This window comes from Bombina bombina, chromosome 2, assembly GCF_027579735.1.
Source record: "Bombina bombina isolate aBomBom1 chromosome 2, aBomBom1.pri, whole genome shotgun sequence".
Taxonomy (NCBI): Eukaryota; Metazoa; Chordata; class Amphibia; order Anura; family Bombinatoridae; genus Bombina; species Bombina bombina.
In genome coordinates, this window is record NC_069500.1 from 741,691,996 (window position 1) to 741,716,506 (window position 24,511).

Sequence of the window (24,511 nt, forward strand, 5' to 3'; positions counted from 1 at the left end):
ATAGTAATTAAAGGGACATGAAATAAAAAATTGTGATTCATATAGATCATACAATTTTAAACAACTTTCTATTATCAAAACTGATTCATTCTCTTGGTGGCCATTGTTAAAGGAGTAGCAATGCACTACAGGAAGAAGCTAGGTGAACACAATGGGTGGGCCAATGACAAGAGGCATATATGTTAAAGGGACAGTCTACCATAGAATTGTTATTGTTTTAAAAGATAGATAATCCCTTTATTACCCATTCCCCCGTTTTGCATAACCAACACACAGTTATATTAATATACTTTTTACCTCTGTGATTACCTTGTGTCTAGGAACCTTCTTCCAGAGATTTAAAAAGCCTGTGATAAGAGGCAGCCCTCAAAGGTTTAGAAATTAGCATATGAGCCTACCTAAGTTTAGTTTAAACTAAGAATACCAAGAGAAAAAAGCAAATTTGATGATAAAAGTAAATTGGAAAGTTGATTAAAATTAAAAGTCCTATCTGAATAATGAAAGTTTAATTTATACTAGACTGTCCCTTTAAGCCACCAATCAGCAGCTAGCTCATAGTAATGCTTTGCTGCTCCTAAGCCTACCTAGGTTTTCGTTTCAATAAAGAATAGCATGAGAACAAAGCAAATTAAATAGAAGTAATTTGGCAATCATGGGCTCTATCTGAATCATAAAATAAATACTTTGTTTTGTGTCCCTTTAAGAGACCTTTTGCTGCTGTGTATATCTGAGGCAATTTGGACTTATGTGCTTCCTTACCCATGATTCTCTGCTCCAGTGGAAACACTTCGCTAAGGATTTTTATCGAAGTCACATAATTTGTTATCATTCATTCATGATAGAATGTCCCAAGTATAGCCACTTTAAAAGTTTCCCACTAGCTACCTGTCAATTTAATATTTTAACAGCCTTGCATCTAGCCTGAATACAAGCAGCCCCCAAAAGGAACTTTTCTTTATTCTTTTGTAATGGGCTATTAAAGGGACAGTATGGTCAAAATTTAAATGCACATAAATGAATAACATATTTGAATAGAAACATATTTACAATAAACATGTATTGGCACAAATTCTTCTAGTATAAGTTATCACTGTTTTAGTGTTAGCATTTTTCTCTGCACGTGCATTTTGAAAATTACAGCAGCTCAGAGCGCCAGTAGGGCTTGTATCATTTCAGCAATAAACAAACTGAGTCATTACCAGATGGTACAAGCACCTTAGGCTCTCTAAGCAAGTGCTGTGTTTAAAATGCTGGTGCACGTGAATACTTAAATGCACGTTTAAACAGCTATAGCTTTTATTAGAAGCATTTGTGCTAATACATGTATATTACAAAAATACTTCTATTCAAAACTGAAATGCATCTACGTAGATTCCAATTTTGGCTGGAATGTCCCTTTAAAACAAATGTATATTTACTTAAAGTGAATGTAAACTTGAGCATAGTCGCTCAAGTTATAGGATAGAATTTAAAAAATGAATGAAACTTTCATTCATCAAAAGTGTTGTATATACTTATATTCTGAGATTCTTACCTTGTAATGCTATAAGGATAAGCGCCGTTCCTCTGCCCACCATATTCATCAATTAATAGATGACAAATCTGCAATCTATTAATGGTTGTTTTCCCCCCAGACAGTGTTGTTTGTGTAAAGGGGCCGAATGCACCCGGGGGGGGGGGGGGGGGGGGGGGTTTGGGAAGAGACAATTAGTGGATGGCAGATTTGTCATCAATCTGCTCAATACTGAAGGAAATGCGGTAGGAGGATTGGCGGTCTGTTTACAGTAAGAAATTGTATTTTTAAAAAGAAGCGGCATTGTAAAGTTTAATTTTACAAAAGTTTCCAATTTACTTCGATTAGCAAATGTGCTCCGTTTCTGTGTTATTCTTTGTTGAAGAGGTACCTAGGTAGGTAGCGTGCACATGCCTGAAGCACTACATGACAGGAAATAGTGCTGCCATCTAGTGCTCTTGCTAATTTATTACATTGTTGCAAAACTGCTGCCATATAGTGCTGCAGACACGTGCACACTCCTGAGCTTAAATCTCTGCTTTTCAACAAAGAATAACAAGAAAACAAAGAACATTTTATAATAGAAGTAAATTGGAAAGTTGTTTAAAAATGTAGGTTCTATCTGAATCATGAAAGACAATTTTTGGCTTTTATGTCCCTTTAAAATTACATGCTATATCAACCCTGCAGTACTGTATGTTTAACTCCTAAAAAACATAATTTATGTAAGAACTTACCTGATAAATTAATTTATTTCATATTGGCAAGAGTCCATGAGCTAGTGACGTATGGGATATACAATCCTACCATGAGGGGCAAAGTTTCCCAAACCTCAAAATGCCTATAAATACACCCCTCACCACACCCATAATTCAGTTTAAAGGGACAGTCTACACCAGAATTTTTATTGTTTTAAAAACATAATTTATGCTTACCTGATAAATTTATTTCTCTTGTAGTGTGTTCAGTCCACGGGTCATCCATTACTTATGGGATATATTCTCCTCCCCAACAGGAAGTTGCAAGTGGATCACCCAAGCAGAGCTGTTATATAGCTCCTCCCCTCACATGTCATATCCAGTCATTCGACCGAAACAAGACGAGAAAGGAGAAACTATAGGGTGCAGTGGTGACTGGAGTTATAATTTAAAATTTAGAACCTGCCTCAAAAAAAAGACAGGGCGGGCCGTGGACTGAACACACTACAAGAGAAATAAATTTATCAGGTAAGCATAAATTATGTTTTCTCTTGTTAAGTGTGTTCAGTCCACGGGTCATCCATTACTTATGGGATACCAATACCAAAGCTAAAGTACACGGATGATGGGAGGGACAAGGCAGGAACATTAAACAGAAGGAACCACTGCCTGAAGAACCTTTCTCCCAAAAACAGCCTCCGAAGAAGCAAAAGTGTCAAATTTGTAAAATTTGGAAAAAGTATGAAGTGAAGACCAAGTTCCAGCCTTGCAAATCTGTTCAACAGAGGCCTCATTCTTAAAGGCCCAGGTGGAAGCCACAGCTCTAGTGGAATGAGCTGTAATTCTTTCAGGAGGCTGCTGTCCAGCAGTCTCATAGGCTAAACGTATTATGCTACGAAGCCAAAAAGAGAGAGAGGTAGCCGAAGCCTTTTGACCTCTCCTCTGTCCAGAGTAAACGACAGAGAAGAAGTTTGCCAAAAATCTTTAGTTGCCTGTAAGTAGAACTTCAGGGCACGGACCACGTCTAGATTATGCAAAAGACGTTCCTTCTTTGAAGAAGGATTAGGACATAATGATGGAACAACAATCTCTTGATTGATATTCCTGTTAGAAACAACCTTAGGTAAAAACCCAGGTTTAGTACGCAGGACTACCTTGTCTGAATGAAAGATCAGATAAGGAGAATCACAATGTAAGGCAGATAACTCAAACTCTTCGAGCCGAGGAAATAGCCATCAAAAACAGAACTTTCCAAGATAAAAGTTTAATATCAATGGAATGAAGGGGTTCAAACGGAACACCCTGAAGAACCAGGTTTAAGCTCCACGGAGGAGCAACAGTTTTAAACACAGGCTTAATCCTAGTCAAAGCCTGACAAAAAGCCTGGACGTCTGGATTCTCTGCCAGACGCTTGTGTAAAAGAATAGACAGAGCAGAAATCTGTCCCTTTAGCGAACTAGCGGATAAACCCTTTTCTAAACCCTCTTGTTGAAAAGACAATATCCTTGGAATCCTAACCTTACTCCATGAGTAACTCTTGGATTCACACCAATATAAATATTTACGCCATATCTTATGGTAAATTTTTCTGGTCACAGGTTTCCGAGCCTGTATTAATGTATCAATAACCGACTCCGAGAAACCACGCTTCGATAGAATCGAGCGTTCAATCTCCATGCAGTCAGCCTCAGAGAAATTAGGTTTGGATGGTTGAAAGGACCCTGAATTAGAAGGTCCTGCCTCAGAGGCAGAGACCATGGTGGACAGGACGACATGTCCACTAGGTCTGCATACCAGGTCCTGCGTGGCCACGCAGGCGCTATCAGAATCACTGATGCTCTCTCCTGTTTGATCTTGGCAATCAGTCGAGGCAGTTACGGAAACGGTGGAAACACATAAGCCATGTTGAAAACCCAAGGGGCTGCTAGTGCATCTATCAGCACCGCTCCCGGGTCCCTGGACCTGGATCCGTAGCACGGAAGCTTGGCGTTCTGGCGAGATGCCATGAGATCCAGTTCCGGTTCGCCCCAACGAAGAATCAGTTGGGCGAAGACCTCCGGATGAAGTTCCCACTCCACCGGATGAAAAGTCTGGCGACTTAGAAAATCCGCCTCCCAGTTCTCCACGCCTGGGATGTAGATCGCTGACAGGTGGCAAGAGTGAGACTCTGCCCAGCGAATTATCTTTGAGACTTCTAACATCTCTAGGGAACTCCTGGTTCCTCCTTGATGATTGATGTAAGCTACAGTCGTGATGTTGTCCGACTGAAACCTGATGAACCTCAGTGTTGCTAACTGAGGCCAAGCTAGAAGAGCATTGAATATTGCTCTTAATTCCAGAATGTTTATTGGAAGGAGTTTCTCCTCCTGAGTCCACGACCCCTGAGCCTTTAGGGAGATCCAGACTGCGCCCCAGCCTAGTAGGCTGGCATCTGTTGTTACAATCGTCCAATCTGGTCTGCGAAAGGTCATTCCTTTGGACAGATGAACCCGAGACAACCACCAGAGAAGAGAATCTCTGGTCTCCTGGTCCAGATTCAGTAAAGGGGACAGATCTGAGTAATCCCCATTCCACTGACTTAGCATGCATAATTGCAGCGGTCTGAGATGCAGGCGCGCAAATGGCACTATGTCCATTGCCGCAACCATTAAACCGATTACTTCCATGCACTGAGCTACTGATGGGCTTGGAATGGAATGAAGAACACGGCAAGCATTTAGAATTTTTGATAACCTGGACTCCGTCGGGTAAATCTTCATCTCTACAGAATCTATAAGAGTCCCAAGAAAGGGAACCCTTGTGAGTGGAAACAGAACTCTTTTCCATGTTCACTTTCCACCCATGCGACCTCAGAAATGCTAGAACTATCTCTGTATGAGACTTTGCATTTTGAAAACTTGACGCTTGTATCAGAATGTCGTCTAGGTACGGAGCCACCGCTATGCCTCGCGGTCTTAGTACCGCCAGAAGCGAGCCCAGAACCTTTGTAAAAATTCTCGGAGCCGTAGCTAACCCGAAGGGAAGAGCTACAAACTGGTAATGCCTGTCTAGAAAGGCAAACCTTAGGTACCGATAATGATCTTTGTGAATCGGTATGTGAAGGTAGGCATCCTTTAAGTCCACTGTGGTCATATACTGACCCTCTTGGATCATGGGTAGGATGGTTCGAATGGTTTCCATCTTGAACGATGGAACCCTTAGGAATTTGTTTAAGATCTTTAGGTCTAAGATTGGCCTGAAGGTTCCCTCTTTTTTGGGAACCACAAACAGATTTGAGTAAAAACCTTGCCCTTGTTCCGTTCGCGGAACTGGGTGGATCACTCCCATCACTAAGAGGTCTTGTACACATTGTAGAAATGCCTCTTTCTTTACTAGGTTTGTTGATAACCTTGACAGATGAAACCTCCCTTGTGGAGGAAAAGTTTTGAAGTCCAGAAGGTATCCCTGAGATATGATCTCCAACGTCCAGGGATCCTGGACATCTCTTGCCCAAGCCTGGGCGAAGAGAGAAAGTCTGCCCCCCACTAGATCCGTCTCCGGAAAGGGGGCCCTGTCTTCATGCTGTCTTAGGGGCGGAAGTAGGCTTTCTGGCCTGCTTGCCCTTGTTCCATGACTGGTTGCCTTTCCAACCCTGTCTGTAACGAGCAGTAGTTCCTTCCTGTTTTGGAGCGGAGGAAGTTGATGCTGCTCCTGCCTTGAAATTACGAAAGGCACGAAAATTAGACTGTTTGGCCTTTGATTTGGCACTGTCCTGAGGAAGGGTGTGGCCCTTACCTCCAGTAATGTCAGCAATAATTTCCTTCAAGCCGGGCCCGAATAAGGTCTGCCCTTTGAAAGGAATATTCAGAAGTTTAGATTTAGAAGTCACATCTGCTGACCAGGATTTAAGCCATAGCGCTCTGCGCGCCTGGATGGCGAATCCAGAATTCTTAGCCGTAAGTTTGGTTAAATGCACTACGGCATCCGAAACAAACGCATTAGCTAGCTTAAGCGTTCTAAGCCTGCTCAAAGTCTCATCCAATGGTGCTGTGCGAATCGCCTCTTCCAGAGACTCAAACCAGAATGCCGCTGCAGCAGTGACAGGCGCAATGCATGCAAGGGGCTATAATATGAAACCTTGTTGAACAAACATTTTCTTAAGGTAACCCTTTAATTTTTTATCCATTGGATCTGAGAAAGCACAACTATCCTCCACCGGGATAGTGGTACGCTTGGCTAAAGTAGAAACTGCTCCCTCCACCTTAGGGACCGTCTGCCATAAGTCTCGTGTGGCGGCGTTTATAGGGAACATTTTTCTAAATATCGGAGGAGGGGAAAAGGGCACACCAGGTCTATCCCACTCCTTGCTAATAATCTCTGTAAGCCTTTTCGGTATAGGAAAAACGTCAGTACACACCGGTACCGCATAGTACTTATCCAGCCTACATAATTTCTCTGGGATTGCCACCGTGTCACAATCATTCAGAGCCGCTAACACCTCCCCTAGCAACACGCGGAGGTTCTCAAGCTTAAATTTAAAATTTCTGAATCCGGTCTCCCCGAATCAGAACCGTCACCCACAGAATGAAGCTCTCCGTCCTCATGTTCTGCAAATTGTGACGCAGTATCAGACATGGCTCTCGTGTCATCGGCGCGCTCTGTCCTTAACCCAGAGCTATCGCGCTTGCCTCTTAACTCGGGCAGATTAGATAATACTTCTTTCATAACATTAGCCATATCATGTAAAGTGATTTGTAAGGGCCTTGATGTACTTGGCACCACAATCTCACGCACCTCCTGAGCGGGAGGCGAAGGTATTGACACGTGAGGAGAGTTAGACGGCATAACTTCCCCCTCGTTGTCTGGTGATAATTTCTTTACCGGTAATGACTGACTTTTATTTAAAGTAACATCAATACAATTGGTACACATATTTCTATTGGGCTCCACATCGGCTTTTAAACATAATGAACAAGCAGATTCCTCTGTATCAGACATGTTTAAACAGACTAGCAATGAAGCTAGCAAGCTTGGAAATTACTTTCAATAAATTTACAAGCAATATAAAAAACGCTGCAGCGCTTTTAAAAAACACAGTTGAATAACAATGAACTAATTCAGTTATAGCAAACAATTTTTAATAGTAAATGTATTAAATTAGCAGAGGATTGCACCCATTAGCAAAAGGATGATTAACCCCTCAATACCCAAAACGGATAATCAATTTAAGATTTAACGCTTTAAACACAGTCAAACACACTGTCACAGGTCTGCTGTGACTGATTACCTCCCTCAAAAAAGAATTTTGAAGACCCCTGAGCTCTCTAGAGACGTCCTGGATCAAGGAGGAAGAAAGCAGGAAGACTGTGCTAGAATTTTAACTGCGCAACAAGGCGCTAAAAAAGGCCCCTCCCACTCATTATTACAACAGTGGGAGACCTGATATAACGGTTTCTATGCAGAAATATACGTTAGCCATATGGAAAAAAATCATGCCCAAAAAGATTTATCACCAAAGTACCTCACAAAACGAATAACATGCCAGTAAACGTTTTAAAAACAAACTTTTTCAATGTCATGCAAAGTTATCACTAAGCCTGCTACCAGTCGCTTCTACTGCAGTTAAGGCTTATACATTATTTCAGTATTAACAGTATTTTCTCAGTCAAATTCTAGTCCCTAGAAAATAACTCAACTGCGCATACATTTATCAGCCTGATACCAGTCGCTACTACTGCATTTAAGGCTGTACTTACATCATATGGGTAACAGCAGTGTTTTCTTAGTCAATTCCATTCCCAGAAAATATTGTACTGCACATACCTCATTTGCGGGGGACCCCGCATGCTATTCCCATTATCTGAAGCTACCCCACTCCTCAGAATGTGCGAGAACAGCCAGTGGATCTTAGTTACGTCTGCTAAGATCATAGAAAACGCAGGCAGATTCTTCTTCTAATGCTGCCTGAGAAACAAACAGCACACTCCGGTGCCATTTAAAATAACAAACTTTTGATTGAAGAAATAAACTAAGTTTAAAAACACCACAGACCTCTCACAACGACCTATCTTTAGTTAGGTTGCAAGAGAATGACTGGATATGACATGTGAGGGGAGGAGCTATATAACAGCTCTGCTTGGGTGATCCTCTTGCAACTTCCTGTTGGGGAGGAGAATATATCCCATAAGTAATGTATGACCCGTGGACTGAACACACTTAACAAGAGAAAGATAGATAATCCCTTTATTACCCATTCCCCAGTTTTGCATAACCAACACATTTATATTAATATACTTTTAACCTCTGTGATTATCTTGTATCTAAGCCTCTGCAAACTGCCCCTTTATTTCAGTTCTTTTGACAGACTTGCAGTTTAGCCAATAAGTGCCTGCTCCCAGATAACTTCACGTGCACAAGCACAGTGTTATCTATATAAAATACGTGAACACCCTATAGTGGTGAAAAACTTAAAATGCATTCTGAAAAGAGGTGGCCTTCAAGGTCTAAGAAATTAGCATATGAACCTCCTAGGTTAAGCTTTCAACTAAGAATACCAAAAGAACAAAGCAAAATTGGTGATAAAAGTAAATTGGAAAATTGTTTAAAATTACATCTTTATCTGAATCATGAAAGTTTATTTTGGCCTAGACTGTCCCTTTAACGAATAGCCAAGAAATGGGGTGATAAAGAAAGGAGTAAAAAGCATCAACAAAGGAATTTGGAAATAATTGTGCTTTATACAAAAAAAATCATAACCACCATAAAAAAAGGGGTGGGCCTCATGGACTCTTGCCAATATGAAATAAATGAATTTATCAGGTAAGTTCTTGCATAAATTATGTTTTCTTTCATGTAATTAGCAAGAGTCCATGAGCAAGTGACGTATGGGATAGCAATACCCAAGATGTGGAACTCCACACAAGAGTCACTAGAGAGGGAGGGAGGGATGAAAATAAAAACAGCCATTTTCCGCTGAAAAAAATAATCCACAACCCAAAATATAAGTTAATTCTCATAAATGTGAGGAAAACAATTAAATCAACAGCAGAAAAAACAAACTGAAACCGCTGCCTGGAGAACTTTTCTACCAAAAACTGCTTCTGAAAAAGCAAATACATCAAAATGGTAGAATTTAGTAAATGTAAGCAAAGTAGACCAAGTAGCAGCTTTGCAAATCTGATCAAGTGAAGCTTCATTCTTAAAAGCCCAGGAAGTGGAGACTGATCTAGTAGAATGAGCTGTAATTCTCTGAGGCAGGGTTTGACCCGACTCCAATCAAAACGTTTAACCACAAGGCCAAGGAAACGGCAGAAGCCTTCTGACCTTTCCTGGAACCAGAAAAGATAACAAATAGACTAGAAGTCTTCCTGAAATCTTCAACATAATATTTCAAAGCTCTCACCACATCCAAAGAATGTAAAGATCTTTTCAAAGAATTTGTAGGATTAGGACACAAAGAAGGGACAACAATTTCTCTACTAATGTTGTTAGAATTTACAACCTTAGGTAGAAATGTAAATGAAGTCCGCAAAACTGCCTTATCCTGATGAAAAAATCAGAAAAGGTGAATCACAAGAGAGCGGATAATTCAGAAACTCTTCTAGCAGAAGAGATGGCCAAAAGATACAACACTTTCCAATAAAGTAGTTTAATGTCTAAAGAATGCATAGGCTCAAACGGAGGAGCCTGTAAAGCCTTCAAAACCAAATTAAGACTCCAAGGAGGAGAGATTGATTTAATGACAGGCTTGATACGAACCAAAGCCTGCACAAAATAATGAATATCAGGAAGTTTAGCAACCTTTTTAGGAAATAAAACAAAGAGCAGAGATTTGTCCTTTCAAGGAACTTGCAGACAAACCTTTATCCAAACCATCCTGAAGAAACTGTAAAATTCTAGGAATTCTAAAAGAATGCCAAGAGAATTTATGAGAAGAACACCATGAAATGTAAGTCTTCCAAACTCGATAATCTTTCTAGAAACAGATTTACGAGCCTGTAACATAGTATTAATCACTGAGCCAGAAAAACCTCTATGACTAAGCACCAAGCGTTCAATTTCCATACCTTCAAATTTAATGATTTGAGAACCTGATGGAAAAACGGACCTTGAGATAGGTCTGGCCTTAATGGCCAAGGTTGGCAACTGGACATCCGAACAAGATCTGCATACCAAAACCTGTGAGGCCATGCTGGGGCCACCAGCAGCACAAACGATTGCTCCATGATGATTTTGGAGATCACACTTGGAAGAAGAACTAGAGGCGGGAAAATATAAGCAGGATGATAACACCATGGAAGTGTTAATGCATCCACTGCTTCCGCCTGAGGATCCCTGGACCTTGACAGGTACTTGGGAAGTTTTTTGTTTAGATGAGATGCCATCAGATCTATTTCTGGAAGCCCCCACATCTGAACAATTTGAGAAAACACATCTGGGTGGAGAGACCATTCTCCCGGATGTAAAGTCTGACGACTAGTGATGTCGCGAACTGAGAATTTTCCGTTCGCGAACAGCAAACGCGAACGTCCGCAACTATTCGCGAACGGGCGAACCACCATTGACTTCAATAGGCAGGCGAATTTTAAAACCCACAGGGACTCTTTCTGGCCACAATAGTGATGGAAAAGTTGTTTCAAGGGGACTAACACCTGGACTGTGGCATGGCGGAGGGGGATCCATGGCAAAACTCCCACGTAAAATGACATAGTTCATGCAGAGTCTGGTTTTAATCCCTAAAGGGCATAAATCACGTAACATTCCTAAATTGTTTGGAATAACGTGCTTTAAAACATCAGGTATGATGTTGTATCGATCAGGTAGTGTAAGGGTTACGCCCGCTTCACAGTGACAGACCAAACTCCCCGTTTAACGCACCGCAAACAACCGCAACCAGTCCATTTGCACAACCACGACATAGATTTGATAGATACATAGATTAGATAGATCAATAGATGCAATATACATTTGATTGATAGATTTGATAGATAGATAATTTCCCAGACAGAGAATTACAAGACGTGCGGTCTGAGACCCATGGTAAGGTTCCCAGAGGCAGTTGCGGCGCCAGGGGACGTGTATATGGCATGGATTTTAGGAACCGGGAGATGGAAAAAGATGCTTGGTCGGTCCTCCTACTTCAAATTTGGGGCACTGCGCGTGCAATCTACTGTGCTACCAGATATGAGTGGTGTGGTTTTTTTAAGCCACAGTGCAGCACCAGAGGCAAGAAAAATTTGGCATGTACACATGCCTGAAAAATTAGGTATTGTTGCAGACGCTGCTGTAGCAGCGGCCAGAAAAATTGATGTTTGTTTCCCAGGAAGAAAGTGCCCTAAAACATTGCGGCTTGAACCCTAGTTGGTGGCGGATAAGTCACGCAAGTCATCCGGCATTCGAAGATGAAATACAGCAGCATGTGGACCATTTTTAGCCCAAGGCAGCTCATCTCATCAGGCCTTTTTTACTTGAATGTATCGCCCAATGTCAGTCCCTTCGGGATCCATCCCTCATTCATCTTAATAAAGGTGAGGTAATCTAGACTTTTTTGACCTAGGCGACTTCTCTTCTCAGAGACAAAACCTCCTGCTGCACTGAAGGTCCTTTCTGACAGGACACTTGAAGCGGGGCAGGCCAGAAGTTCTATCGCAAATTGGGATAGCTCAGGCCAAAGGTCAAGCCTGCACACCCAGTAGTCAAGGGGTTCATCGCTCCTCAGAGTGTCGAGATCTGCAGTTAAGTTGAGGTAGTCTGCTACCTGTCGATAGAGTCGTTCTCTGAGGGTGGACCCCAAAGGCTGTGGCGATGCATAGGACTGAAAAAGCTCTGCATGTCCTCCATCAACAACACGTCTGTAAAGCGTCCTGTCCTTGCCGGCGTGGTCGTGGGAGTCGGAGGATTACTTTCACCAATTCCCGTTAGATTCCCGTTGTGCTGTGAGATCACCCTTATACGCTGTGTAAAGCATACTTTTTCATTTATTTTGGAACTGCTGCATCCTTTCCGACTTGCGGTAATTCGGTAACATTTCAGGCACTTTATGCTTATACCGGGGGTCTAGTAGCGTGGACACCCAGTACAGGTCGTTCTTCAGCTTTTTTATACGAGGGTCCCTCAACAGGCATGACAGCATGAAAGACCCCATTTGCACAAGGTTGGATGCAGAGCTACTCATGTCCCATTCCTCGTCCTCAGTGATGTCACTGAAGGTATATTTTTCCACCCAGCCACATACAACACCACGGGCACCAGATAGGTGACAACGAGCACCCTGGGATGCCTGTTGTGGTTGGTCTTCCTCCTCCTCCTCAAAGCCACATTCCTCCTGTGACTCCTCTTCCTCACAATCCTCTTCCAGCGTTGCCGCTGGTCCAGCAAGCGATGCTGATAAGGCTGTTTCTGGTGGTGATGGTGACCACAACTCTTCCTCTTCACGCTCATCTACGGCCTGATCCAGCACTCTTCGCAGGGCACGCTCCAGGAAGTAAACAAATGGTATGATGTCGCTGATGGTGCCTTCGGTGCGACTGACTAGGTTTGTCAGCTACTCAAAAGGACGCATGAGCCTACAAGCATTGCGCATGAGCGCCCAGTAACGTGGCAAAAAAATTCCCAGCTCCGCAGAGGCTGTCCTAGCACCCCAGTCATACAAATACTCGTTAACAGCTTTTTCTTGTTGGAGCAGGCGGTCGAACATTAGGAGTGTTGAATTCCAACGTGTCGGGCTGTCGCAAATCAAGCGCCTCACTGGCATGTTGTTTCGCCGCTGGATATCTGAAAAGTGCGCCATGGCCGTGTAGGAACGCCTCAAATGGCCACACACCTTCCTGGCCTGCTTCAGGACGTCCTGTAAGCCTGGGTACTTATGCACAAAGCGTTGTACGATCAAATTACACACATGTGCCATGCACGGCACATGTGTCAACTTGCCCAATTTCAATGCCGCCACCAAATTACTTCCGTTGTCAGAAACTACTTTGCCGATCTCCAGTTGGTGCGGAGTCAGCCACTGATCCACCTGTGCATTCAGGGCGGACAGGAGTGCTGGTCCGGTGTGACTCTCTGCTTTCAGGCAAGTCAACCCCAAGAGGGCGTGACACTGCCGTATCCGGGATGTGGAATAGTACCTGGCGAGCTGGGGGGGTGCCGTTGATGTGGAGCAAGACGCAGCAGCAGAAGAGGACTCAGTCGAGGAGGTTATGGAAGAGGATGGAATAGGAGGAGTAGAGGAGGTGGCAGCAGGCCTGCCTGCAAGTCGTGGCGGTGTCACCAACTCCTATGCAGAGCCACGCATTCCATGCTTGGCAGCCGTCAGCAGGTTTACCCAATGTGCAGTGTAGGTGATATACCTGCCCTGACCATGCTTTGCAGACCAGCTATCAGTGTTCATATGGACCCTTGCCACAACACTGTGTGCCAGACATGCCATTACTTCCTTTTGCACAATCGAGTACATGTTGGGGATTGCCTTTTGTGAAAAGAAATTTTGGCCGGGTACCTTCCACTGCGGTGTCCCAATAGCTACAAATTTTTTGAACACCTCAGACTCCACCAGCTTGTATGGTAAAAGCTGGTGGGCTAAGAGTTCAGACAAGCCAGCTGTCAGACGCCGGGCAAGGGGGTGACTGTGACATTGGCTTCTTACGCTCAAACATGTCCTTGACAGACACCTGACTGTGGGCAGATGAGAAGGAACTGCTACGGAAGAGAGACGGAGTGGCGGATGGTTGAGAGGGGGCAAGGAGGACAGCAGTGGTTGATGTGGCTGAAGATGCTGGACGAGGAGGTTGGCGGCTTTGAGTTTGTGTGCTGCTTTTACTCATGTGTTGATCCCATAGGCGTTTGTGATGTGAGATCATGTGCCTTCGCAAAGCAGTTGTACCTAGGTGGGTGTTGGACTTCCCACGACTCTTCTTTTGGCACAGGTTGCAAATGGCATCGCTGTTGTCAGAGGCAGACACACACAAAAAATGCCACACTGCTGAGCTCTGCGATGACGGCATTCTGGTGGTGGCAACAGCATGCGTTGATTGGCGTGCTGTCTGGCTGACCCCGGGTGCCGAAGCATGCTGTCCGACTGTGCCACTAGTTCCTTGCGACGACCTACCCCTGCTTCCAACTCGTCTCCTCCTCCTCCACTCTGTCTCCCCATCTGAACTTTCCCCCTGTTCTTCTTCTCTTCTAGCGGGCACCCACGTGACATCCACGGACGCATCGTCATCATCAACCACTTCACTTGTATCTGACAAATCAACAAAGGAAGCAGCAGCGGGTACAACATCATCATCATCACACCGTACGTCCAGGTCTGTAATGCTGCCTGACTGAGACATATCACGGTTATCTACATCCTCTGTCAATGATGGTTGCGCATCACTCATTTCTTCCAACTGATGTGTAAAAAACTCCTCTGACAGATCAAGTGAAGCGGCTGTGGTGCTAGTGTTGGTGGTGGCGGCAGGCGGGCGAGTGGTAACTTGAGAGGTGCCCGAAGATAAGCTGGAGGAGGATGGTGTGTCAAGGTTCAGAGCGGAAGCTATAGAAGATTGGGTGTCCTGTGTTAAAAAGTCAACTATATCCTCCTCAGAACTTTGAGTTCATGGTACGTGGCCTCTGAACACTGGGCATTATTCTATGGCCAAAGGGAATCACAGCACCACGACGGCACCTGCGGGGTGGCCTGCCTCTGCCTGTCATTTTTTTTTTTAAATGTACACTTACACTACTATTAAACAAGATATGAGTGGTGGCACTGGGCAAGTGGGCACAGTATACGCTGTGAGCCTGACACAAAAAAGCAGACTGATGTTTCAAAGTCCAAAAAGTTTTTGTTTTTAAATGTACACTTACACTACTATTAAACAAGATATGAGTGGTGGCACTGGGCACAGTATACGCTGTGAGCCTGACACAAAAAAGCAGACTGATGTTTCACAGTCAAAAAAGTTTTTTTGTTTTTAAATGTACACTTACACTACTATTAAACAAGATATGAGTGGTGGCACTGGGCACAGTATACGCTGTGAGCCTGACACAAAAAAGCAGACTGATGTTTCACAGTCAAAAATTTTTTTTTTTTTTTTAAATTTACGATACTATTACACCAGATATGAGTGGTGGCACTGGGCAAGTGGGCACAGTATACGATGTGAGCCTGGCCCACACGCTGGCAGGCAGGCAACTGCAATTAGATTACACAAGCAGACTGATGTTTCACAGTCAAAAGCGATTTTTTTTTTTAAATTTACACTACTGTTACAACAGATATGAGTGGTGGCACTGGGCAAGTGGGCCTGGCACACACGCTGGCAGGCAAGCAACTGCAATTAGATTACACAAGCAGACTGATGTTTCACAGTCAAAAGCGATTTTTTTTTTTTAATTTACACTACTGTTACACCAGATATGAGTGGTGGCACTGGGCAAGTGGCTTGGCAGGCAAGCAACTGCAATTAGATTACACAGGGGAAAAAAGAAAAAAAAATGATGTTCTAGCCCTAAAAAGGGCTTTTTGGGGTGCTGTCCTTATAGCAGAGATCAGATGAGTGCTTCAGGACTGTAGTGGACACTGAATACACTAGCCTAGCTATGAATTTCCCTATAAAATCACCAGCAGCTACACTGTCCCTCCTCTCACTAACAATGCAGCTTCCGAATGAATCTAAAATGGCTGCTGTCCAGGAGCTGGGAGGGAGTGTCTGCTGCTGATTGGCTGGAATGTGTCTGCAGACTGTGAGATACAGGGTCAAAGTTTACTCAATGACGACGAATAGGGAGCGGATCGAACATCGCATATGTTCGCCCGCCGTTGCGAACAAGCTATGTTCGCCGGCGAACAATTCGCGACATCACTACCGACGACTGAGGTAATCTGCGTCCCAATTGTCTATACCTGGGATATGAACCGCAGAAATTAGCTGGATTCCGCCCAAACAAGTATCCGAGATACTTTCTTCATAGCTTGAGGACTGCGAGTCCCACCCTGATGATTGACATATGCCACAGTTGTGATATTGTCCGTCTGAAAACAAATGAACGGTTCTCTCTTCAACAGAGGCAAAGACTGAAGGGCTCTGAAAATCGCACGGAGTTCCAAAATATTGATTGGTAATCTTTTCTTGAGATTTCCAAACCCCTTGTGCTGTCAGAGATCCCCAAATAGCTCCCCAACCTGAAAAACTCGCATCTGTTGTGATCAAAGTCCAGGTTGGACGAACGAAAGAGGCCGCTAAAATGATACGATGGTGATCTAACCATCAAGTCAGAGAAAGTCAAACATTGGGATTTAAGGATATTAATTGTGATATCCTTGTATAATCCCTGCACCGCTGGTTCATCATACAAAGCTGGAGAGGTCTCATATAGGGTTGCCACCTTTTGCCCAGAAAATTCCTGGACACTGTTTAAGTGGGCGTGGAGAGGGTGTGGCTTGGCGCGTGGCTTCTCACGGCCTTAAAATCTTTATGAAATGAAAATATCTATATCTATATATACACATACACACACACATACATACACACGCGTGACTAAACTAAAAATTGTTTACTACTGTTCTGACAATACAAATTGCTGTTATTTGTATTATTGTAGGAGAGATCACTGTACCTCGTTCAGACAAACACCTGAAGTACTGGGCAGTTAAACAGATTTCCATCTCTGGCTAAAATGGCCCAAAAATATCTTTCTGCCCCATGCAGTAGTGTGGAAAGTGAAAGACTGTTCAACTTAGAGTCGAACATCCATACAAGTGTCAGATTGATGTTATATAACAGCCCTACAACCCAATTGCATCACCCCTTTAAATGTAATATTTTATTGTAATATTTTCTATTTATAAACCTGTTCAGTGAACTTTTTTATTATTTCATAATGTCTTTTGAATTACAGTCCTTTATAATTATAAAGAAGGAATCTTAAATAATTAGTCTGTATTGTGCTTGGTAAACTGTCACATGACATAAAAAACCAAAAGTATCGGTAATTGGTATCGGCGAGTATTTGAAAACAAGTATCTATATATACACATACATACTATATATATATATATATATATATATATATATATATATATATATATATATATATATATATATATATATATATATATATATATATATATATATATTTATTATTTACACATAATTACCACAGCAAAGTTACCATTTTAGGACATGTCCAATTTCATGTGCTCACTGTACACTGACCCTTCCTCTAAATAATTGTAAGTGCATTGTTGTCCTAAACAAGCTCAACACCCGGACTGCCTATGATTCCCCCATTAGCCCGCTGTTTGGGCTTACAAACTCTGCCTCCGAGTCCTATGGTCCTGGCACCTGACCGCACCAACACCTGCTCTCCTCTGCCGCTCTCAGCTGCAGCATGTGACAACTCCGCTCCTCGACTGGCCTCTTCCCCCCCCTCCCAGTGTCCCACACTCCGTCTCTCCTCTCCTCCAGAATCCACCTGCCTGTTTTTTTGTTTGTTTTTTAACCCCGGGCTAAGTGCTCCTCTGGCCAGCTGGTTTTGTGAAAGTCTGTGCTCACTGCTGCTTGCTGCACCAGGGGAGCGCTTAGCCGGGGCATTTGAGGCTAGTTCTGGGACACAGAGCCTCAGACCGGGACTGTCCCGGTGATACCGGGGCGGGTGGCAACCCTAGTCTCATATGAAAATGAGCAAAGGGGGATTGCGTCCAATGCTGCAGTCATGAGACCTAAAACTTCCATGCACATAGCTACCGAAGGGAATGACTGAAACTGAAGGTTCCGACAGGCTGCAACCAATTTCAAACGTCTCTTGTCTGTTAGAGACAAAGTCATGGACACTGAATCTATCTGGAAACCTAAAAAGGTTACCTTTGTCTGAGGAATCAAAGAACTTTTTGGTAAATTGATCCTCCAACCATGTCTTCGAAGAAACAACACTAATTGATTTGTGTGAGATTCTGCAGAACGTAAAGACTGAGCGAGTACCAAGATATCGTCCAAATAAGGAAATACCGCAATACCCCACTCTCTGATTACAGAGAGTAGGCACCTAGAACATTTGAAAAGATTCTTGGAGCTGTCGCTAGGCCAAAAGGAAGAGCAACAAATTGGTAATGCTTGTCTAGAAAAGAGAATCTCAGGAACTGATAGTGATCTGGATGAATCGGAATATGAAGAGATGCATCCTGTAAGTCTATTGTGGACATTTAATGCCCTTGCTGAACAAAAGGCAGAATAGTCCTTATACTCACCATTTTTAAAGTTGGTACTCATACATATCGATTCAAAATCTTTAGATCCAAAACTGGTCTGAATGAATTTTCTCTCTTTGGGACAATGAATAGATTTGAATAAAACCCCAGACCCTGTTCCTGAAATGGAACTGGCATGATTACCCCTGATAACTCCAGGTCTGAAACACACTTCAGGAAAGCCTGAGCCTTTACTGGGTTTGCTGGAATGCGTGAGAGAAAAAAAAATCTTCTCACAGACGGTCTTACTCTGAATCCTATACTGTACCCGAGAGACAATACTCTGAATCCAATGATTTTGGACCGAATTGGTCCAAACATCCTTGAAAAATTTTAATCTGCCCCTACCAGCTGAGCTGGAATGAGGGCCGCACCTTCATGCAGACTTGGGGGCTGGTTTTGATCTCTTAAATGTCTTGGATTTATTCCAATTTGAAGAAGGCTTCCAATTGGAAGCAGATTCCTTAGGGGAAGTATTAGGTTTCTGTTCCTTATTTTGTCGAAAGGAACGAAAACGGTTAGAAGCTTTAGATTTACCCGTAGGTCTTTATCCTGAGGCAAAAAAACTCCCTTCCCCCCAGTGACAGTTGAAATTATTGAATCCAACTGAGAACCAAATAATTTATTACCTTGGAAAGAAAGATAGCAATCTGGACTTAGAAGTCATATCAGCATTCCAAGATTTGAGCCACAAAGCTCTTGCTAAAAATAGCTAAAGACATAGATTTAACATCAATGTTGATAATATCAAAAATGGCATCACAAATGAAATTATTAGCATGTTGAATCAACTTAAAGGGACAGTAAACACCAGAATTTTTGTTGTTTAAAAAGGTAGATAATCCCTTTATTACCCATTCCCCAATTTTGCATAACCAACACAGTTATATTAATATACTTTTTACCTCTGTGATTGCAGAGGCATAGATACAAGGTAAACTGCCCCCTTATTTCAGTTCTTGCATTTTTAGCCAATCAGTGCTTGCTCTTAGGAGCTTCACGTGCCGAAGCTCAATGTTATCTATATGAAACACATGAACTAACGCCCTCTAGTGGTGAAAAACTGTCAAAATGCTTTCCGATTAGAGGCAGTATTCAAGGTCTAAGAAATTAGCACTTGAACCTCCTAGATTTAGCTTTCAACTAAGAATACCAAGAGAAAGCAAAATTGGTAATAAAAGTAAATTGGAAAGTTGTTTAAAATCACATGCCCTATTTAAATCATGGACGATTTTTTGTGACTTTACTGTCCCTTTAACAATGCTAGACAAATCATGATCCGATACTTGTTGCGCTAAAGTTTCCAACCAAAAAGTTGAAGCAGCTGCAACATCAGCCAAAGAAATTGCAGGCCTAAGAAGATGACCTGAATATAAATAAGCTTTCCTTAGATAAGATTCAAGTTTCCGATCTTAAGGATCTTTAAAAGAAGTACTATCCTCCATAGGAATAGTAGTACATTTAGCAAGAGTAGAGATAGCCCCATCAACTTTGGGGATCTTTTCCCAAAACTCCAATCTAACCGCTGGCAAAGGATACAATTTTTTAAACCTTGAAGAAGGAATAAAAGTACCACCAGGCCTATTCCATTCTTTAGAAATCATATCAGAAATAGCATCAGGAACTGGAAAAACCTCTGGAATAACAGGAGGTTTATAAACAGAATTTAAAAGTTTACTAGTTTTAATATCAAGAGGACTAGTTTCCTCCATATCTAATGTAATCAACACTTCTTTTAACAAAGAACGAATATACTCCATTTTGAATAAATTAGAGGATTTGTCAGTGTCAATATTTGAGGCAGGATCTTCTGAATCAGATAGATCCTCGTCAGAGAAGGATAATTCAGTATGTTGCTGGTCATTTGAAATTTCATCAACCTTATGAGAAGTTTTAAAAGACCTTTTACGTTTATTAGAAGGCGGAATGGCAGACAAAGCCTTCTGAATAGAATCAGCAATAAATTCTTTTAAATTCACAGGTATATCTTGTGCATTAGATGTTGAGGGAACAGCAACAGGTAATGAACTACTACTGATATATACATTCTCTGCATGTAAAAGTTTATCATGACAACTATTACAAACCACAGCTGGGGAGGTATAACTCCCACAAGTTTACAACAAATGCACTTAGCTTTGGTAGAACTGTTATCAGGCCGCAGGGTTCCATCAGTGATTTCTGAGACAGGATCAGATTGAGACATCTTGCAAATGTAAAAGAAAAAAACAACATATAAAGCAAAATTATCAATTTCCTTATATGGCAGTTTCAGGAATGGGAACAAAATGCAAACAGCATAGCCCTCTGACATAGAAAAAATGCAGGAGGCAAATAGAAATGGCGTCTTAAAGTGAAAGTAAATTTTCATGGTTTACCACACATCCAGGCATTGTATGTCATTAACATATCCAGATTGCTATATTATTTATTTTTTTAAAATATTAACAGTTTTATTCTTAGTCTTATAATTCCTACCGTTATCTAGCACGCTCCGCCCACCTTCCACTTCCTATCTCTCAGTGAGTTTATGTATAGAGCGGTCCCAACCACTCTATACGTAGCTGCAATGAGCGTTCACAAGCAACGAGCGCATTGCCCGTCCAATGGCAATTCAGCTATTCATTACAGTTTCATCATATTGAAAATTCTCAATCATACAAAGTTATTTTTGTTCATGGATAAAACGATTGATAACATTGTGTTATCAATCGTTTTATCCATGAAAAAAAATAACTGAGAATTTTCAATATGATGAAACTGTAATGAATAGCATTCTAAGTGTAAGGCATTGCGATTACTTCAAAAATATAATTTAGCATTTCTTGATAAAGTAATTAGATGCTAATTTGAAGTTATCTCGGCAGCACTCAGGCAGGCTACAACGCCGCGGCTCTCGGCAGCACTCACTCAGGCTACAACGCCGCGGCTCTCGGCAGCACTCACTCAGGCTACAACGCCGCGGCTCTCGGCAGCACTCACTCAGGCTACAACGCCGCGGCTCTCGGCAGCACTCACTCAGGCTACAACGCCGCGGCTCTCGGCAGCACTCACTCAGGCTACAACGCCGCGGCTCTCGGCAGCACTCACTCAGGCTACAACGCCGCGGCTCTCGGCAGCACTCACTCAGGCTACAACGCCGCGGCTCTCGGCAGCACTCACTCAGGCAGGCTACAACGCCGAGGGCTCTGCTCTTCCATGCACACGCTGAGGGAGTCTCCTAGCACCGAGTAACAGTTTCTGCACATGAATACCGCGCAGTCCTCAGGCTGCAGACACCCGTGCTGCTCAGGCACTGGCAAGTTTGCTTCATCCATATCTCTGCTCAACAATTGGAAATACAGCCAGAGAAACCAACTACAAATGCCGCCTTACCGCTTGCTTTTATATCAACCCGCCTATCGCTCTGATTAGTTAGACACGGTTATAGAAAATAAAAAATTTGCCAAATAATAACAGCAATAATAAAATGTAAAGAGAAAACAGTCTAGGGAGCGCCTCAGAGTGGGCAGAGGATAATCTTATGTGAAAAATAGAGGTGATATATGTTGATATTTAACAAGTTGACAAGTTTATTAGCGTACAAGAAACAAAATACAAGATGCTGTACTGACCAGTTAGAAATTTCTCAATATAAAAATATCACAAAAATTGGTCATAAAAATAAATCATAAAAATAAATCATAAAAATATTAATGGATCCATGTTACAGAAAATTTAAAATCAATACATAACCATAATAGATGAAGTGTGTTATGCCTCGGTTAGGAGGGATATTTTGCCAACAGACAATGTTCTTAAAAACAGTTCTAAAATGTCCTAAATAAACCTATATGGATAATATAAAATGACAATCTTAAAAAATAACTAGTAATTATTCGGTGTATATGCGTTTCCGCATATAAAATGAGTATTCCCTGATTTACAGGGTGTAAGTAGTTTTCCAAGTATTAAAAGGCTACCCAGTCCTATAGAAAGCTCCTAGATAAAGTCTCTCCTGTGGGAAACAAATGTTGTGCAAATAAGTTGATGTGATGGTGTCCAAAAGGTGAAAACACTAATGCTGTGTATCAAAAATACAAAAGCTGGTGAAAAAAAACAATACGAAGAAAAAGTTAAAAAATGATGTCCAGTGAAAAATAAAATGGTGAAAAAAGAAAAATTGAAAAGAAAATTGGAGCTCCGATTTGTTCAATTAAAAAACGCAATTGAAAAAATGATAAGTGCTTGGGTTAGTGATCAGTGTAATCTGAGCGATCTGTTCATATCAGAAATGGCATAATAAATCCAAAAATAGAACGTAAATTCCCAGTGTACCTGTGGAATACAAATAACAAAATGGTGCAATAACGCTAAATAAATCCTTAATTTAAATGTAATGAGGCTTACCATAAACTAGCCAACGCGTTTCGGCCCTTCCTTGGGCCTTTCTCAAGACTGTATTATGTTAAGACATATTGAGCCTCCTTATATACTGTAAGTAGTTCCACCTATTAGCGCCGTTTTCGCGCCAAAAGGTGTACTTCTGAACCGGAAGTGATAGCCTCCAATTCATATCCTTTATTTGAATGATATATCTTATTTGATGTTAAATTACTTTACATATGGTTCTCCTATTTTCATATTCATTTTAAATATCCTAATGTGCACTGTATGTTATCCAAAAAAATTTATGCATCTGGTATCGTAGAAACCGGAAGTGTAGTATTGCGCTGGTATTACTTCCGGTTTCCGGCATACTGCCGATATTTTGCCTGTTTCTATAATTACTGGAATATGTTAACTATTAAATAAGCGCCTGCGATATACAATATTATTTCATTTACCTGGGTTAGAGGATAGATGGTTTTGTTGCCTAGTTAGTTAAAATATACCGGTGACTTCTTGCGTAAAACCGGAAGTGACATCACTTCCGGAAACGCAATCTTTATCGATGAGTGTTCTAATGGTATATCGGTTATGTCCTGATTGGAAACCTATCCATATAATAAATGTATTTGAGATCGTCTTTTTTGATACATTAGATGGGATAATGTACATTGATCCTAAACCAGAAGTTTAAGAGACCTTCATTTCACCCAAACATATAAATTCTCGTTTAGTCAATATATTATATGTAACTAAAGAATATAAAACTGCAAGCAGAGAGACCCATAAACCTCTTACAATGCTGTTTACTCAGGGTCATAAATATTCATACACTCGATAAAAGATGTCAGCATTATCCAATCAGTGCACAGAAAAATTGACGTATCCGTGGTAATTTCTGTTTACTACAGAAACCGGGAAGGCGCATGCGCGAATCGGGAACGCGCAACTTAAGGCATAAAAAATGTCACGCATGCGCAAATCGATCAATAGTCTAATGACGTAGCTGCCCGGCCGCCTAACGGCCAGAAAGTCAATTGGAAGATCACACAACGTGATCAGGACGCAAAAAACAAACAAAAAAAAAAACGGGTTGAATTGTAACTTGTCAAAAATTATATTTCATTGCTGATAAAAAATGTATTTAGAACGAACTTTCTAAAAAATCATGAATGAAACTGCTATTGATTTTACATGAACTATTTAAATAAGGATAGTGAAGCATGTAACTTTACCTTCACTTCAAGTATGACGCACAACAAACAGAAAAATATTTTTTGGCGCCAAAAACGACACACCCTTGTGAAAGGACTCAGCGTCAACTAAGATGCCGGAAATGACGAATTTGCGTCAATGAACGTAACTTTGCGCCAAAAAAATCTCGCGCCAAGAATAACGCAATAAACTCTGGCATTTGGCGCCCTCGCGAGTCTAATTCTGCCCGCAAATTTAAAAGACAGTCAATTGGAAAAAGAGACTATACCCCAGGTAAGAAAAAAATTTAAAAAAAAAAAACAACAACATTTCCCAGATATGAAACTGACAGTCTGCAAAAGGAAATATACTGAAAACCCGAATCATGGCAAATATAAGTACAATACATATATTTAGAACTTTATATAAATACATAAAGTGCCAAACCATAGCTGAGAGTGTCTTAAGTAATGAAAACATACTTACCAAAAGACACCCATCCACATCAAGCAGATAGCCAAACCA

The 24,511-nt window shown here is 41.7% G+C and overlaps 1 protein-coding gene across 1 annotated transcript in view; it reads right to left on the minus strand.

Annotated features, from left to right (window-relative positions):
• WDR18 (WD repeat domain 18) overlaps positions 1-24,511 on the minus strand; it is a 91,867-nt gene that overhangs the window by 58,237 nt on the left and 9,119 nt on the right. The window lies entirely within an intron of this gene.